Source organism: Amblyraja radiata, chromosome 3 (genome assembly GCF_010909765.2).
Source record: "Amblyraja radiata isolate CabotCenter1 chromosome 3, sAmbRad1.1.pri, whole genome shotgun sequence".
Taxonomy (NCBI): Eukaryota; Metazoa; Chordata; class Chondrichthyes; order Rajiformes; family Rajidae; genus Amblyraja; species Amblyraja radiata.
In genome coordinates this window covers 4,387,485-4,405,562 of record NC_045958.1, presented here as the reverse complement: position 1 = coordinate 4,405,562, position 18,078 = coordinate 4,387,485, and the positions used below count along the sequence as shown (strand labels likewise).

The following is an 18,078-nucleotide window of genomic DNA, read 5'->3' as shown; positions in this document are numbered from 1 at the left end:
ACACTGTATCTCTAAACTGTCCAAGATGGCTGCCGTGAAGAGAGAGTGGACGCTGGCGCGCTTTGGCTGTCGCTGCTCTCGCTTCACACTGTTTTTGATTTTCTGTTTTTGGATTGAATTCTGTTTTTAATTTGTGTCTCTGTGATGTCTTTATTACTTGTTATATTCCGATTATATGTTATTCCGATTACTATGTAAGGTGTCCTTGAGATGTCTGAAAGGCGCCCATTAAATAAAATTTATTATTATTATTATCAAACTAAACTAAAGAGTAAACAAAACTAGAATTTCTAACTTTATTATCGCATTCTTGTGGAAGCTCGGCTTTGTTGAGATGCCTTAAAATCAGCTGACAATTGAGTGGGCAGTCCAGTCGCAGTGTGTGGATATTTTTCGACAGCAATTGAATGATATTGATTTCAGGCAGTGGGTCAGAACGCTCATGATGGGCAAACAGAATTGAAATCATACTCAACAAACAACATGTTTTGTTGATGGCAGGGAATTGAAAATGATCTAATTGATAGAATAAGACATTTCACAAACCGTAAGACAGACAAGCAACCTTCAAGACATTTGCCCATAAGCTCCAGTTCATCTTCACATACTTATGATCAAGTGCACACTCATCGATTTTCATACCTTCAACCAGGCAGAAATGATGTGCAGCTGATGAGCTGTCCAACAGGGTTCATGTCACTCCATCTTCACCAAAGGACATTTTATCCTCGACTGGAGGCTTCTGAAGCTACTAAACAGGGAGCGGGCGCCATTTGAAAATCACCATCTGTTGGAGTAAAGAAATAGGTTTGGCTTAGGATCGACACAAAATGCTGGAGTAACTCAGCAGGTCTGAGAGTCTGAAGAACGCTTGACCCGAAACGTCACATACATAGAAACATAGAAACATAGAAAATAGGTGCAGGAATAGGCCATTCGGCCCTTCGAGCCAGCACAGCCATTCAATATGATCATGGCTGATCATCCAACTCAGTATCCCGTACCTGCCATCTAAAGGGATCAGGGGGTATGGAGAGATAGAATAGAATAGAAAAGAAACTATTCTATTCTATTCTATTCTATCTCTCCATACCCCCTGATCCCTTTAGCCACAAGTGCCACATCTAACTCCCTCTTAAATATAGCCAATGTACTGGCCTCAACTACCTTCTGTGGCAGAGAATTCCACAGATTCACCACCCTCTGTGTGAAAAATGTTTTTCTCATCTCGGTCCTAAAGGATTTCCCCCTTATCCTTAAACTGTGACCCCTTGTTCTGGACTTCCCCAACATCGGGAACAATCTTCATGCATCTAGCCTTAAGGACTTTGTCACTTATTCTTTTTCTCCAGAGATGCTACCTGACCTGCTGAGATACTCCAGCATTTTGTGTCTATCTTCGGTGTAAACCAGCATCAGCAGCAGTTCCTTCCAACAGGTTTAGTTTCAGCGTTAGGTTTATTATTCTCACGCATACCAAGATAGAGTGAAAAGCTTTGTTTTGCATGCTACCCAATCAGATCAGATAAGGTAGTATTATACTTCAATACTATTGTCAAATACAAGTACAATAGGTAGAGCAAGGGGAAAATATAGAGCAGAATTAGAGTATCAGATCCATAGACAAAGTCCAACATCCACAATGGGGCAGAGGTGAATCGGACAGTACCCTAGCTTATGGAAGGACCGTTCAGGCGCCTGATAGCAGAGGGGAAGAATCTGTTCCTGAGTCTAGTGGTGTGTGCTTTCAAGCTTCTGTATCTTCTGACTGATGGGAGCAGTGAGAAGAAAGAATGACCGGGATGGGCAAAGTCTTTGATTATGTTTGCTGCCGGGGAATCTGATCTGTGTGATGGAGTGTGCTACATCTAAACTCTGCAATTTGTTGCAGTCTTGGGCAGAGCTGTTCCTAAACCAAGGCAAGCCTATTGGTTGTTAAATGAAGATTACATGATGGAAAGCAGCAGAGCACACAGAACTATCTTTAAAAGCTTAAACTTAAATTCTGGAAGAGCGCTCCAATACCAACAATAAACATGTTTGAAACATTACACTTGGAAGATATGAGACTCCTCCTTGCAGGCAAATCAGACCACTTCCAAAAGACGTGGTCTGCATTTATCGACTTACTACACGTATAAGGTGCATCAGTACTTCAGGATCTGGTAAGGGAGGAGGAAAAATACAAAGTTGGTATATCCCTTTTGCGCGGTTTTCATAATAGAGCTTTTGTTTTTGTTTTTTTCTTTCTTTCTTTACTAGGGTCTATTTCTTAACTCTTTTCCCTAACTAATGGGTTATTTTTAATGGATCACTCTTTTACACAACTTTCTCTCACTTTCTCTACTTTTTTTATTTCTATCTTTCCTTAAAGCTTAAAAAATGAAGGGGTACAATAAATGTAATAAGATATATATGGCTTATACTACTGTTATTTACTGTACTTCTAACAAATAAAAATATATATCGGACTTTATTGAACTTTGTCTTGCATGAAACGCTATACCCTTTATCCTGTATCTATGATAGATAGATAGATAGATAGATAGATAGATAGATAGATAGATAGATAGATAGATAGATAGATAGATAGATAGATAGATAGATAGATAGATAGATAGATAGATAGATAGATAGATAGATAGATAGATAGAATCTTTATTTGCCACACGACCAGGGTTGGTGGTATTTGGGTTCGGTACATGATGGTACACTGCTTTAGTCACATTAACACTAATAACAACACAGATCACAGTAATAAAGTGCATCCATACCACATCACAAATCACAAATCTCACCAACAATACATAGTGCAAAAGAACAAACAAAGACCATAGACAAGACACTGTATACATCAAACGTCTTAGTATTGTCTGATTATTGGAGGGAATTGAGTGTTCTTATTGCTGAGGGGAAGAAACTGTTTTTAAAGCGGGTGGATTTTGTGGCAAGTGACCTGAGGCGCCTCCCTGAAGGGAGAGACTGGAAAAGGTGGTTTGCTGGATGGGAGGGGTCCGAGATGATCTTTATTGCCCGTTTTGAGGTACGTTGGAGGTAAATGGAATGGATTGAGGGGAGGGGGGAGTTGATGGTCCTGGAGGCCTTGGAGACAATGCGCTGTATTCTGTGCAGTGAGTGTCTGTCAGTGTTTCCGTACCAGACTGTGATTGAGGAGGTGATGATGCTTTCAATGATGGATTGATAGAAACGGACCAGGAGGTGTTTGTGGACTCTGAACTTTTTGAGCTGTCTGAGGAAGTATAGGCATTGTTGTCCTTTCTTGATGATGTGGTCTGCGTTGATGTGCCATTTTAGATTATTGCAGATATAGGTGCCCAGAAACTTAAATGAGTTTGTGGAGGTTATGGGATGGGAGTTGACGTGGACCGGGGGTTTGGGGTTTTGTTTGCGTCTGAAATCTATGATGATTTCTATGATGATTTCTATACACTGTGGATGGCTTGATTATCATCACTGATAGTCTTTTCACTGACTGGATAGCATACAACATACAATCTGTTCCCTATACCTCAGTACGCGTGATAATAATAAACTAAACTAGATTTCCAATTTTTGGGACAATTCTTTAGGAGGCAGTAAACCGATGAGCGTGCCTGACTGGGAAACTCCAGAATAAAATCTGCGGAAAACTAAAACACCTTTTTACAGATGGTTTTATACACATTCAGATCTACAAATGCCATTCAAAGTAAATTACTAGTGTTATTCCAATTTCACTGAGTAGCAGGTTTGACTGACTTCACTCAGCAAAAGCACAACGCCAATACAGAGGACACATATAGTGGGTTAAAATAAAGGTTACCTGGAGAGATGCAATTGACAAAATTGAAGACTGGCTACAATTATTTGCACAGGCAGCTGCAAAGCTGAGTGCAAGCAAGCTCCTTTACAAGATTCTTTTATAGCTTGCACCGAAAAATATCCCCTCAGTGCAAATATTATTCTACTCATATATTGTTAAAGACACCTGCTGCAGAATGATGGAGGCACAATAGGAAAAAAACACTAATTTCCCTTCAAAGAAATGATAATGAAGCTGACAGAACACCATGTGGGTGATGAACAAGCTAGGGGAGAGGAAGAACACTGACTAATGTTCCCAGAAATAATGGCTGCCACACATTATAAAATGCACCATGTGTTTAGAAACATAGAAACATAGAAATTAGGTGCAGGAGTAGGCCAATCGGCCCTTCGAGCCTGCACCGCCATTCGATATGATAATGGCTGATCATCCAACTCAGTATCCCATCCCTGCCTTCTCTCCATACCCCCTGATCCCTTTAGCCACAAGGGCCACATCTAACTCCCTCTTAAATATAGCCAATGAACTGGCCTCAACTACCTTCTGTGGCAGAGAATTCCACAGATTCACCACTCTCTGTGTGAAAAATGATTTTCTCATCTTGGTCCTAAAAGGCTTCCCTCTTATCCTTAAACTGTGACCCCTAGTTCTGGACTTCCCCAACATCGGGAACAATCTTCCTGCATCTAGCCTGTCCAACCCCTTAAGAATTCTGTAAGTTTCTATAAGATCCCCCCTTCTTGCACACCAACAAGTCAAAGGGCCAAGCATATACCTCTCCAAGAATGTCAGACCATCGGAGTAGCTGGATGGGTTCTCTCAACTACATTTAACGTCCTGATTTGGGTAGCACCCCATATCCAGCGGTGAAGTAGGAATACAAGCTAGCAGTATAAACAGTGTTCAAAAGGGAACTGCAGATGCTGGAATATCGAAGGTACACAAAATTGCTGGGGAAACTCAGCGGGTGCAGCAGCATCTATGGAGCGAAGGAAATAGGTGACGTTTCGGGCCGAAACGTCACCTATTTCCTTCGCTCCATAGATGCTGCTGCACCCGCTGAGTTTCCCCAGCAATTTTGTGTACCTAGCAGTATAAACAGTTGTTTTTACCACTTGTCTCATTATAGAACATGATTGTCCTCTGTGGAGAGCACTTGAATAGCAGATGGCATCCATAATATCTTAGTCGAGTGAAGCAGTCACGCTTTGATCCTTTTATTGTTGATGCTGGAGCATAAAATCCAGAATTAAAGCACAACAGAGCTAGAAACCAGGCACTGCAGATGCTGGTCACCACGGAGATTGGCACAGTGGCGCAGTGGTTAAATTGCTGCCTTACAGCGCTCACTGTGCCAGAGACCCAGGGTTCGATCCCGACTACGGGTGCTGACTGTACAGACTTTGCACATTCCCCCCGTGAATGTGTGGGTTTCCCCCCACACTCCAAAGACGTACTGGTTTGTCGCTTAATCGGCTTGGTATAAATGTAAATTGTCTCTAGTGTGTGTAGGATAGTGTTAATTTGCGGGGATTGCCTACTTGGTCGGCTGAAGGGCCTATTTCTGCGCTGTATCTCTAAACTAAAATAAACTAAAAGGACACAGAGTGTTGGAGCAACTTAGTGGGTGAGGCAGCATCTCTAGATAATGAAGAAAAGTTCAGAAGCAAACAGGCTAGATGCAGGAAGATTGTTCCCGATGTTGGGGAAGTCCAGAACAAGGGGTCACAGTTTAAGGATAAGGGGAACATCTTTTAGGACCGAGATGAGAAAAACATTTTTTACACAGAGAATCTCTGGAATTCTCTGCCACAGAAGGTAGTTGAGGCCAGTTCATTGGTTATATTTAAGAGGGAGTTAGATGTGGCTCTTGTGGCTAAAGGGATCAGGGGGTATGGAGAGAAGGCAGGTACAGGATACTGAGTTGGATGATCAGCCATGATCATATTGATTGGCGGTGCAGGCTCGAATGGCCGAATGGCCTACTCCTGCACCTATTTTCTATGTTTCTATTACCTATTCCTTTTCTTTGGAGGTGCTGAGTTATTTTATGTCTATCTCAGGAGAACATGAACAGGTGACGTTTCAGATCCCGACCTGAAATATCACCTATTCCTTCTCTCCAGAGATGCTGCCTGACCCGTTGAGTTACTCCAGCACATTCTGTCACAATAAAGCTAGTGTTCTTACTCAGAAAATGTAATTTAGCCTGTCAGCAAATCTGTATTAATGGTCATGCATGATTCCTTTGGGACATTGAGATAAAGCCTGATTCTGGAAACCGATTTACGGAATGACAACACACCATCTGAAAGCAAAGTGGTGCCTTATACTCTATGTGCAGTCAATTTGAATAACTAATCTTCTTGGTCCTGCTGAGTTTTGAGGCTGAATCTGCCTGCACACCAAAACCGAAACAAACCACCAAACTACCCTCCATCAGTCTGCAACATTGTCACTGCATGCCATCATCACATGATTACTTTCATAGAAACATAGAAAATAGTTGCAGGAGTAGGCCATTCGGCCATTTGAGCCAGCACCGCCATTCAATATGATCATGGCTAATCATCCAAAATCAGTACCCCGTTCCTGCTTTTTCCCCATAACCCTTGATTCTATTAGCCCTAAGAGCTAAATCTAACTCTCTCTTGAAAACATCCATTGAATTTGCCTCCACTGCCTTCTGTGGCAGAGAATTCCACAGATTCACAACTCTCTGGGTGAAAATGATTTTCCTCATCTCAGTCCTAAATGGCCGACCCCTTATTCTTAAACTGTGACCTCCTGGTTCTGGATTCCCCCAACATCGGAAACATGTTTTCTGCATCTCGCCTGTCCAATCCCTTAAGAATTTTATATGTTTCTATAAGATATCCTCTCATCCTTCTGAATTCCAGGGAATGGTAATTCAGTAACAATGCTGCTTGCTATTTCAAGAAATCGCACATTCATCTAAGGTTTCTTCAGTGAGTTGTGAAGGGAGGTTCCCCAATCCCACGCTCTAATGAAGATCCGTGCTAACAAGTGACCAGTGGAAGGGAACAATATCACACAAGAATGTGGGTTATAGTGCACAGTAGATGCATCTGCACCATCCACTCAAGTCATGTTGCTGGGGAAAGCTGCTCCTACAAGCTACCTACACCAGACATGTAACTGCATGTCTAGAAAAGACTAGGCTTGTTGTATTCACTGGAGTTTAGAAGGATGAGGGGGTATCTTATAGAAACATATAAAATTATAAAAGGACTGGGCAAGCTAGATGCAGGAAAAATGTTCCCAATGTTGGGGAGTCCAGAACCAGGGGCCACAGTCTTAGAATAAAGCAGAGGTCATTTAAAACTGAGGTGAGAAAAAACCTTTTCATCCAGAGAGTTGTGAATTTATGGAATTCCCTGCCACAGAGGACATTGGAGGTCAAATCACTGGATGGATTTAAGAGAGAGTTAGATAGAGCTCTAGGGGCTAGTGGAGTCAAGGGATATGGGGAGAAGGCAGGCACGGGTTATTGATAGGGGACAAGATCACAATGAATGGCAGTGCTGGCTCGAAGGGCCGAATGGCCTCCTCCTGCACCTATTTTCTATGTTTCTATGTTTCTATCTATGAAGAAGAAAAAGGAACAAACCTATGTCGGTCTTTAGAGTTACACAGAGTCTTCAATGAATTGGAACACAGAAAGTTGAGAGATAAGCAATTCTCGCCCTGACTCAGCACCCAGCTTGGAATAGGGCACTTGAAGCTTTTACAGTTCGCCAGAACCACCTGAACACGATAGAACATGTTCACAGGGTTCTCAGAATAAAAGGACGTACCTTTAGAATGGTGAAGGGGGGTGGGGGAAGCATGGTGGAACAGCGATAGACTTGCTGCCTTACAGCGCCATAGACACAGTTTGATCCTGACCATGGGTGCTATCGGTACGGGATTTTTATGTTCTCCCCGAGACTGCGGGGTTTTCCCCCAGGTGTCCCGGTTTCCTCCCAACTCGAAATATGCGTAGGTTTGTAGGGTAATTGGTTTCTGTAAAAATTGTAAGTTGTCCCTAGTGCGTGTCGGGTAATGTTAATGTACAGGGATAGCAGGTCGGCGAGGACTTGGTGGGCCGAAGGGCCTGTTTCTATGCTGTAGTTCTAAGCTAATCTAAAAGGAGGGATTTCTTTCGGCTGAGGTTAGCGAACCTGTGGAATTCATTGCCACAGATGGTTGTGGAGAACAAGTCTTTGGGCAATTTAGGGCAGAGGTTGACAGGTTTTGAGATTAGTAATGCCCCTGTCCCACTTTGGAAACCTGAACGGAAACCTCTGGAGACTTTGCGCCTCACCCAAGGTTTCCGTGCGATTCCCGGAGGTTGCAGGTGGTTGCCGGAGGTTGCAGGTAGTGGAAGCAGGTAGGGAGACTGACAAAAACCTCCGGGAACCTCCGGGAACCGCACGGAAACCTTGGGTGGGGCGCAAAGTCTCCAGAGGTTTCCGTTCAGGTTTCCTAAGTGGGACAGGGGCATTAAGGTTTCAAACGTTATGGGGTGAAGGAAGGAGAATGGGATTGAGAGGGAAAAATAGATCAGCCATGATTGAATGGTGGAGTGGATTCAATGGGCTGAATGGCCTAATACTGCTCCTGTGTCTTATGGTCCTATGAACTTGACAGCACTGCTGAAATCCACACGGACATTTTGAACGTTCACCTCCTCTGAGGAATTGAGGTCGTCCTGCTGCTAATTTATTGCCAAGGTCAGTGGTGTATCTATCTTCTGATCTTCCTGCAACCAATGACTTAGTTGTCCTTCACAAGGGCACTGCTTCCCCTTCGTTTAAACCACAGCTGGCAGAGGAAAATAAGTTGTTGTACTTCTGCTGCTCCAGAACAGAAAGTGCTGAGTTGCACCTTACAATGTCATTTGCTTTGCTTGCCTTTGCACCTCTGCCAACTCAGTCTTCATGATGCATTATAATAGCCATGCAGTGCACTGGGTAATGTGGAAACAAAGTTATGCGTTGATTTCTAATTGGCGCTTGACAAGCCCTTAGCAAGAATATTAAAAAGGGCCATCACATTAATGTATTCTTTGTTCATTCACATTTAGTTGTTGACCTGAGAAAGATTTGAGTTTGATTTGAGAATTAAGGGACAGAGGTTTAGGGGTAACATGAGGGGGAACATCTTTACTGAGAGAGTGGTAGCTGTGTGGAATGAGCTTCCAGTGGAGGTGGTGGAGGCAGGTTCGATTTTATCATTTAAAAATAAATTGGATAGGTATATGGACGGGAAAGGAATGGAAGGTTATGGCCTGAGTGCAGGTAGATGGGACTAGGGGAGAATAATGCCCCTGTCCCACTTAGGAAACCTGAATGGAAGCCTTTTAACCATATAACCATATAACAATTATAGCACGGAAACAGGCCATCTCGGCCCTACAAGTCCGTGCCGAACAATTTTTTTTTCCCTTAGTCCCACCTGCCTGCACTCATACCATAACCCTCCATTCCCATTCTTCCCATCAATTAAAAATAGAAGTGTTATTAGTGTTTAAAAAATGTTGAGAATCTCTCTCCTGTCAATCACGCCATGATGGCCACACCTTTTCCGGTGGGAGGGCGAGGGGTTATAAAACCCGGAAGTGTGTGTGTAGCTCAGTCTCTGCATGATGGGGGAGGGAGAGGTCACGACTCTGTCTGAGCTGTGAATCAACTGAACACACTGAATGTCTACTGAACTGTGAGTTTGGTGTTTTGTGTGGTTTTATGGTGGTTTTATGGTGGTTTCACCCTGCTTGAAATGGTATGAAGCTGCATTTGAATTTGGTGGCCTTGCACCCTGCTTGAAGTGGTTGGAAACTGCATTGAATTTGGTGGCCATGCACCCTGCTGAAAGTGGTATGAAACTGCACTTGAATTTGGTGGCCTTGCACCCTGCTTGAACTGGTTGGAAACTGTACTTGAATTCGGTGGCCTTGCACCCTGCTTGAAATGGTAAGAACATGGATTTGAATTTGGTGGCCTTGCACCCTGCTTGAAATGGAATTTCAAGGAATAGCCATGAGTCAACTGCCAGCCCACCAGCCGTGAGTGAGCTGACAGCACATCAGGCTTGAGGGACTGAGCTGCCCCCCCAAGAACCCATACCAGCACTCCAGAAAGCCCCCCCACTGGCCACCAATATTGGAATTGGTGGAGAGGTGGAATATTGCGTCGGGGGACCAGCCCTCCCACATGAACAGGGGACCCAACGGGTCCCACTTAGTCTAGTATATATACATAATTAAAAGATACGCCCATTTTGAGAGTACATCGCATCATGGAGTCGTGTAGCACAGAAACCCGTGGCCCATCAAAACTGCACTACCCATCATGCACCCATTTACACTAATCCTACACAAATCCCGAGGAAAGACACAACATGCTGGGGTAAGTCAATGGGTCAGGCATCATCCCTGGAAACCATTGATATTTCGGGACAGGATCCTTTTTTGAACCAAAGAAGGGTCCCAACATGAAACATCACATCCAGGGATAGACACAAAAAGCAGGAGTAGGGCCAGGCAGCATCTCTGGAGAGAAGGAATGTGTGATGTTTCTGTTCGAGACCTTTCTTCAGTCTGAGGAACACTGTCCAGAGATGCTGCCTGTCCCACTGAGTTACTCCAACGGTTTGTGTCTATCTTCAGTTTAAACCAGCATCCTTCCTACACTTAAACAGGAATTGTCCTGGGATGCTGCCTGACCCATTGCGTTTTCCAGGGATGCTGCCTGACCTGTTGACTTACTCCAGCATGTTGTGTCTTTTCTTGGTAAACTAGCATCTACAGTTCCTTGATTCTCCACTGAATCAATTTTATTCACTCCATCAGCTTGCCCCAGAACCTACCAGTGAATTGCACACTGGGAGCAATTTACAGTGGCCAATTAATCTACCAACTCACACTGTTCAGAGAAGTGTAAGTAAACCACAGAACTGGAACTCAGGAGTGAACCTTCCCAGGTGTGTTCAGGCAACTGAACTACCAACAACTGGAGAGCAGTCCTGAGCTACTATCTACCTCATTGGAGACCCTCGGACTGACTTTACTGGACTTTATCCTGCACTAAATGTTATTCTTTATCATATATCTGTACGATGTGAATGGCTCAATTGTAATCATGTAATGTCCTTCTGCTGACTGGTTAGTACGCAGCAAAGGCTTTTCACTGTTCCTCGGTAAACGTGGCAATAAACTAAACTAAACTAAACTAATGATCTTTGGAGTTGTGAGGCAGCAGATCTACTAGCTGTGCCACTGTGCCCCAAAGGGTGAAGTACTGAAGATTTAAGCTCTAATTTTAGCCTCATTCCCCAACCAAGTTGGAAAATGTTAGCAATGGTCGTATGTGACACAATGCATGATTTACATCTGGATTTAACTGAAAATACAGATGTGATATAAAATGGAGTGATGATTATACAGGACTGTGCAAAAGTTGAACCATAAGTTTAAACTCACAAGAAACTGGGCTTTGGCTTAGTTTTAATTTTTAGTTTGGTTTAGTTTAGAGATATAGCACGGAAACAAGCCCTTCGGCCCATCGAGTCTATGTCGACCAGCGATCCCCACACACTTACACTACTCTACCCACTCTAGGGACAATCTACAAATTAGCCAAAGCTAGGGTGGGGAGAGAAGGGGAGAGAGGGGGAGAGAAGAGGAGAGAAGGGGGGAGAAGGGGGGAGAAGGGGGAGAAGGGGGGAGAAGGGGGAGAAGGAGTGGAGACACTTTTAAGAAGTCAGACAACTTTTAATAAAGTTTAGCGGGCATTTAACACCACCGGTCGGTTTACTTACCTTTTTTCTCAACGAGCTTTACCTTTGACTACACTCGATTACCTTGAATTGCCTTCGATTGCCTACGAATAACATGCCGACCTACTACGACCTACCTTGACTTAGCCTACGAGTAAAAAAATATTGATTTTTTCCATGGCGACCTTTTTTTACTCGCGGGCATTTTTCAGCATGATGAAAAAAACGCCGCGACCTAACTGAGCCCTCGAGTACGCGGAGACTACCCTCGAGCATGAAGGAGAGTTACAAAGACCTCCTAGGACCTCGTGTCGACCATGCTGCGAGTATGAGTCGAGGGCAAACTCTTCTAAACTTGACAATTAGATCGCTGCAGTGGGACTGCCCCTTTAAGCAGTCAGCCACGAGTGCATTAGAATAGCTAAGTCTAGCAGTAACAATTGATGAATATGCCAACAGAAGAGAGGTTGCCAGGCAGAAAAGGACCATGCTACAAAGGCTGTATTAAGCTGTCATTGTGAAGGGAGATGGCATATAATTGGAAGCTCAACACAAGGTTATAAATTATGCTAACATTATATACTGCCTGAGATAGAGATAAATGTACCTCTTTAGGGAATTGCAGTGAATAGTGAGGACAATGATTTTTAATCTTCACACTGTTTATTTAGAATAAGCTTTTTATTATGCTGAATATCAGACAAGCAGACTAACAATACGGAACTAATGGAACAATGGAAATAAGTGATGATGAGCTAGGAATGACTGCTATCAGCATACATACCTCATCGGGTATTTCAAAATAATGTTGCCAAGAAATGGTAGGAAACTAAGAATAGATTTGTGGGTGTGTCTATAAGAAATTTTAGAAGGATGAGGGGGTTCTTATAGAAACATATAAAATTATAAAAGGATTGGACAAGCTAGATGCAGGAAAAATGTTCCCAATGTTGGGCGAGTCCAGAACCAGGGGCCACAATCTTATAATAAAGGGGAGGTCATTTAAGACTGAGGTGAGAAAATACTTTTTCATTCAGGTAGAAGGTACAGGAGCCTGAAGACTGCAACAACCAGGTTCAGGAATAGCTACTTCCCCTCAGCCATCAGGCTATTAAACCTGGCCCGGACAAAACTCTGATTATTAACAACCACTTTCTGTTATTTGCACTTTACCAGTTTATTTATTCATATGTGTATATATTTATACCATGGTATATGGACACATTTATCTGTTTTGTAGTAAATGCCTACTATTTTCTGTGTGCTTAAGCAAAGCAAGAATTTCATTGTCCTATACAGGGACACATGACAATAAACTCACTTGAACTTGAACTTGAACTTGAGAGCTGTGAATTTATGGAATTCCCTGCCACAGAGGGCAGTGGAGGCCAAATCACTGGATGGATTTAAGAGAGAGCTCTAGGGGCTAGTGGAGTCAAGGGATATGGGGAGAAGGCAGGCACGGGTTATTGATAGGGGACGATCAGCCATAATCCCAATGAATGGCGGTACTGGCTCGAAGGGCCGAATGGCCTCCTCCTGCAACTATTTTCTATGTTTCTATGTTTCTATGTTTCCAAATGGTGCAGCATACAAAAAAAAACACTGTGTGAGATATAAATGTGAGTGCTCACAATCACGATGCCAGAGACAGTCGTGGAAACAAGAAACTCCTTTATTTACGAGTCTGCAGCCCCTGGGTGTCTCTCCAACCGAGGCACACCGAGACCAGGAAACCATCCTCTACTTATACAGCACCATTTGGCTGAATCAGCCTCCCCTTCTGGCTCCTTCCAATCAGAGCACTGAGGTTCAGAACGTCCCGTAACACCCTTCAACGTCCAGGTTACCTCCCACATTTTCCAGGTTACCTCCCACATCATACATCGCAAGTGCATTTAAATGAGGCATCTTGTCATGATGGGTGTTGTCGTAATATTCATGTTTCTTATTAAGCATGTGCTGTACAGAGTAGTTCCTGCCCTTTCCCCCAGTTCTCGTAATGTTTCTGCTGGACTGCTTATCTGTTCATTCCCAGCCTTGAGAGTCACCACTTGTTCTTCTGTTGTTACTATCCAGTCGGGTGTTCGTGCTGAAGCTCACTATTATCGTACCTCAGCTATTTCTCATGATTTCTTTAGTCTAAATCAATTATCCCTATTAACCCTTTCCTCACAACTGCAAGGAATTAAGGAGCTGGATATTAAAATGGGAACCAAGTGGGTCCAACTTTATGCAGCTGGGCAACTAAAGATTGTTTTTTGCCAACAACCAGCATCTCAGATTCTATCTATTTGTGTCATTAATCGTCATTGCTAATGCTGAGTGAAAAGAGCTCCTTACTTTTGCTGTGAAAGAGAGATCATGGGGCCAAATGTCCACTGCCATGTTGATAGCAAGATGGGCTGAAGGGCCTTTTACCCTGCTGTATGACACTATGACACATAATGGTGTCATACAACAGGGAAACAGGCCCTTCAGCCCATCTTGTCCATGCTAACTCTGTTGGCAAAACAAAATGGTACCGGCAATGGCAACACCCTAAAGAGCCTGTCCCACTTAGGTGACTCTTTAGGCTGCCAAGGACTACTGAATGGAATTCGCCTACGACACCTGGCGACAACCTATGACAGCACCTGCAACAACCTACAACAACAAAAATTGTAGCCACTGTCGCCGAAACATTTTCAGCAGGTTGAAAATTTTGCGGCAGTCGCCTGTGGTCTCCCAAAAAATCGCCTAAGAGCGACGGGCCCTTAAAAGTCACCTATTGATGTTCTTCTGAGATGCTGCCTGACCCACAGAGTTACTCCAGTATTTTGTGATTTTTTTTTGTTTGGGAACTAGCATTTACAGCTCCAAGGTAACGGCTTTCTCATCCTGAATAGCAGTCTGTGTAGTGAGAGTGCTGCTGCTTTCTTAGAAAGAAATGATTCATCACCTGCCTTGTGGCAACACGGGAAGAAAAGTAACATGTCACTTAAGTCATCTTTTCCAGCCTGGATAGAGCCTGTGGTGTGGAAGTTGTGGGATAATGTAACCTTAACAGCCACAGTTGGCAGTGTGAATGCATGGTGTTTGGCTCTAACTCCTGCTCCAACAGATGGCATGAGGCTGTGACTGAATGGTGCTGAAAGGCAGACGGTCTCCTCCGCATCACATTCATCTGCAAAATCCTTTAACAGCACACCTGAATGCTGCAAAGCCTCCTTATTCTTACCTCCTTAGCTCTTTGTACCACTAGTGATTTGTGTTAGACCCAATTAATGGATCTAACTCAGGACTAACCTTTACATGAATAATATTTCTATCTTTCCTCATGAAGCAGCAGCTAATGTGCTCCTCGAGCGGCAGACAATACAAATTGAGAGACAATGGAAGATTGTGGGGGGATCTTATAGAAACTTACAAAATTCTTAAGGGGTTGGACAGGCTAGATGCAGGAAGATTGTTCCCGATGTTGGGGAAGTCCAGAACGAGGGGTCACAGTTTAAGGATAAAGGGGAAGTCTTTTAGGACCGAGATGAGAAAATCATTTTTCAGACAGAGAGTGGTGAATCTGTGGAACTCTCTGCCACAGAAGGTAGTTGAGGCCAGTTCATTGGCTATATATAAGAGGGAGTTGTGGCCCTTGTGGCTAAAGGGATCAGGGGGTATGGAGAGAAGGCAGGTACAGGATACTGAGTTGGATGATCAGCCATGATCATATTGAATGGCGGTACAGGCTCGAAGGGCCGAATGGCCTACTCCTGCACCTATTTTCTATGTTTCTAAATGCACCAAAACAGCCAAAAAACATGGCGGGGCAGTGGTAGAGCTACTGCCTTACAGCACCGGTGACCCAGGTTCAATCCTGACTACGGGTGCTTGCCTTTACGGAGTTTGTACATTCTCCCCGTGAACTGCGCGGGTTTTCTCCGAGACCTTTGGTTTCCTCCCACACTCCAAAGGCATAGAGGTTTGTAGGATAAATGGCTTTGTATAAATGTATAAACGTAAAATTGTCTCTAGTTTCTGTTGGGTAGTGTTAATGTGCAGGGATAGCTGGTCGGTACGTAGTTGGTGGACAACAGGCCTGTTTCCGCACTGTATCTCTAAACTAAACTAAACTAAACATGAACCAAACATGAAGCAAACGTCCAAAGAATTACCCTGATAGATGTTTTAATTTTTCTCTTATTATTCAGCCTACTCAGTATCATTTTGGGATGTGGGTAAGGGGGAGTGATGGGATGTGATATTAAGAGTGATCAAATCAAATGTTCATGATCATTAGTTTCTTATTACAGTACAATTAAGTCCAAACCAGTTATACATTTTAATGTTCTGAATCAATTAATCAGTTTTAATGAGTTCTGAATCAATTAATCAGTCTGAAGAAGGGTTTCGGCCCGAAACGTCAGCTATTTCCTTCGCTCCATAGATGCTGCTGCACCAGCTGAGTTTCTCCAGCATTTTGTGTACCGTACATTTTAATGAGTTCTGATTTAACTGTACACAAATCTTTTATCAAAGACTGCATTTTACATGCAGTTTTGAAGTGGCATGCCCTATCAACTTGAAAACTGAGCATAAATTAATTAAACTTCTACCATTTATTTGAATCCCCATCTGTTAATTCACTCTAAGTATTACAATGATATGTACAATGTTAAGTGCAACTTTAGAAAGCTGAAATCTACATTTAACAATCATCAATTTGAACTGATTTAGAAAGGTAGATGTAACAGCTCAATGTGTACAATCCCCAAATGGAACAAGCGATTTTTAATTAAAACTTTTCACATTGCTGATAACTCCAACTGTAGAAGTTGGTCCTAATTCCCTCTTCCAAATCATTACAATATATGGTAAACAGTTGCGGCCCCAACACCGAGCCTTGCGGCACTCCACTCGCCACTGCCTGACATTCTGAAAAGGACCCGTTCTCTCCTACTCTTTGCTTACAGGAAACATATAAAACTAAAAAAGTAATAATTGGCCAGGCTCATTAATATTTGGGTTCAATCTAATATTCAGGCAAATGAAATTCCTCGTATGTTGCAAAACATACTTGGCAAATAAAGTATGATTATGATTAAAATTTGATCTATTGATGTTGTTTGTGACCTTGAAGCTTTCAAGGATGCCTTATTCAATTCAAAAGAGTCTTAGCCATGTTGGTTTTCATAATGGAAGTCTGTCCATTGAAACATGGTTAGGCACATTCAGTACGTTGCATATCACAGTGTATTGTGTTGTACAGATACAGCATATAACCATATAACCATAAAACCATATAACAATTACAGCACGGAAACAGGCCATCTAGAGAAGAGGATCATTGCACTTTATCGCAATGGACAATTTACCTGGTAATTTCACATTTATGCTTAGAGGGCTGCCTTTCTTTCTATATTATATCAATGGCCATACTTCAAAGGACACTGCTGGCTGTAAACCATATCCCTGAGATGTGAAGCAACACGGAAATCACAGTCATAGATTTTTTTTCATTTCCCAGTTTTAAAAATGAATAATAACACAGTGTAGTGCATGGGTCTCAAAAGGAAGCACGAAGTCCGGTGTTTTGAGAGGCACCTTTTATTATGTTCCTCCCGGTTGTAGGGAAGACCAAACAAGAGAAAGATGGCACCCAAACCCCTGCCTTTAAACCCTCTGGCTAAGGGCCGCCTCCGGACTGAACCACTCCCGTGCCGAGGGGTTCGACACTATGATGGCACGACCCTTGGGAGCCGCCACAGGACCCCCCCCCCCCAGAACCAGAGGCACGAAACGCACCGGCGGGCGAACGACCCGGCCGGCCCGTGTGCGGAAGTCAGCCGATCGTGGGGCTTGCGGAGGCATAGGTGGAGGGACAGGTCGAGGGACCGGCGGGAGGACAGGTGGAGTGACAGGCGGAGGGAGCCGTGAAGGGGGGCGCCCTCGAGGCCGAGGTTGGGCAACCAGCACCGGCTGGTCAATGTCCAGGTGTGCCGGCTTCAAACGCTCAATCGACACGGCCTCCGGCCGGCCCCCCATGTCCAGGACAAAAGTCGACTGCCCGTGATCTAGCACCCGGAACGGGCCCTCGTACGGCCTCTGGAGTGGTGTCCGGTGGGCATCACGGCGCAGGAAGACGTACGGGCAGTCCCTGAGGGCTGATGGCACGTGTGGGCGAAATGTTCCATGGCGGGACGTCGGGACGGGTGCGAGCCTGCCAACTCGCTCGCGAAGGCGCTTTAGGGTGGATGAGGGCGTTCTGCGCTGCCCCGGCGCCGACGGCACGAACTCCCCGGGCACCGTGAGTGGCGACCCGTACACGAGCTCCGCCGATGATGAGGCCAAGTCCTCCTTGGGAGCAGTCCGGATGCCCAGCATGACCCACGGCAACTCGTCCATCCAGTCTGGGCCGGAGAGTCGTGCCTTCAGTGCTGCCTTTAGCTGCCGGTGGAACCTCTCCGCCAGACCGTTAGCTTGCGGGTGGTAAGCAG

The 18,078-nt window shown here is 44.1% G+C and overlaps 1 long non-coding RNA gene across 1 annotated transcript in view; it reads left to right on the top strand.

Annotated features, from left to right (window-relative positions):
- Positions 1 to 13,273: 13,273 nt before the first annotated feature.
- The window catches only part of LOC116970635, a 10,313-nt gene continuing 5,508 nt past the window's right edge, over positions 13,274 to 18,078 (top strand). Inside the window, exon 1 of the long non-coding RNA XR_004411221.1 lies at positions 13,274 to 13,415. This is a non-coding gene — a long non-coding RNA (uncharacterized LOC116970635). The remainder of the gene's footprint in view (positions 13,416 to 18,078) is intronic.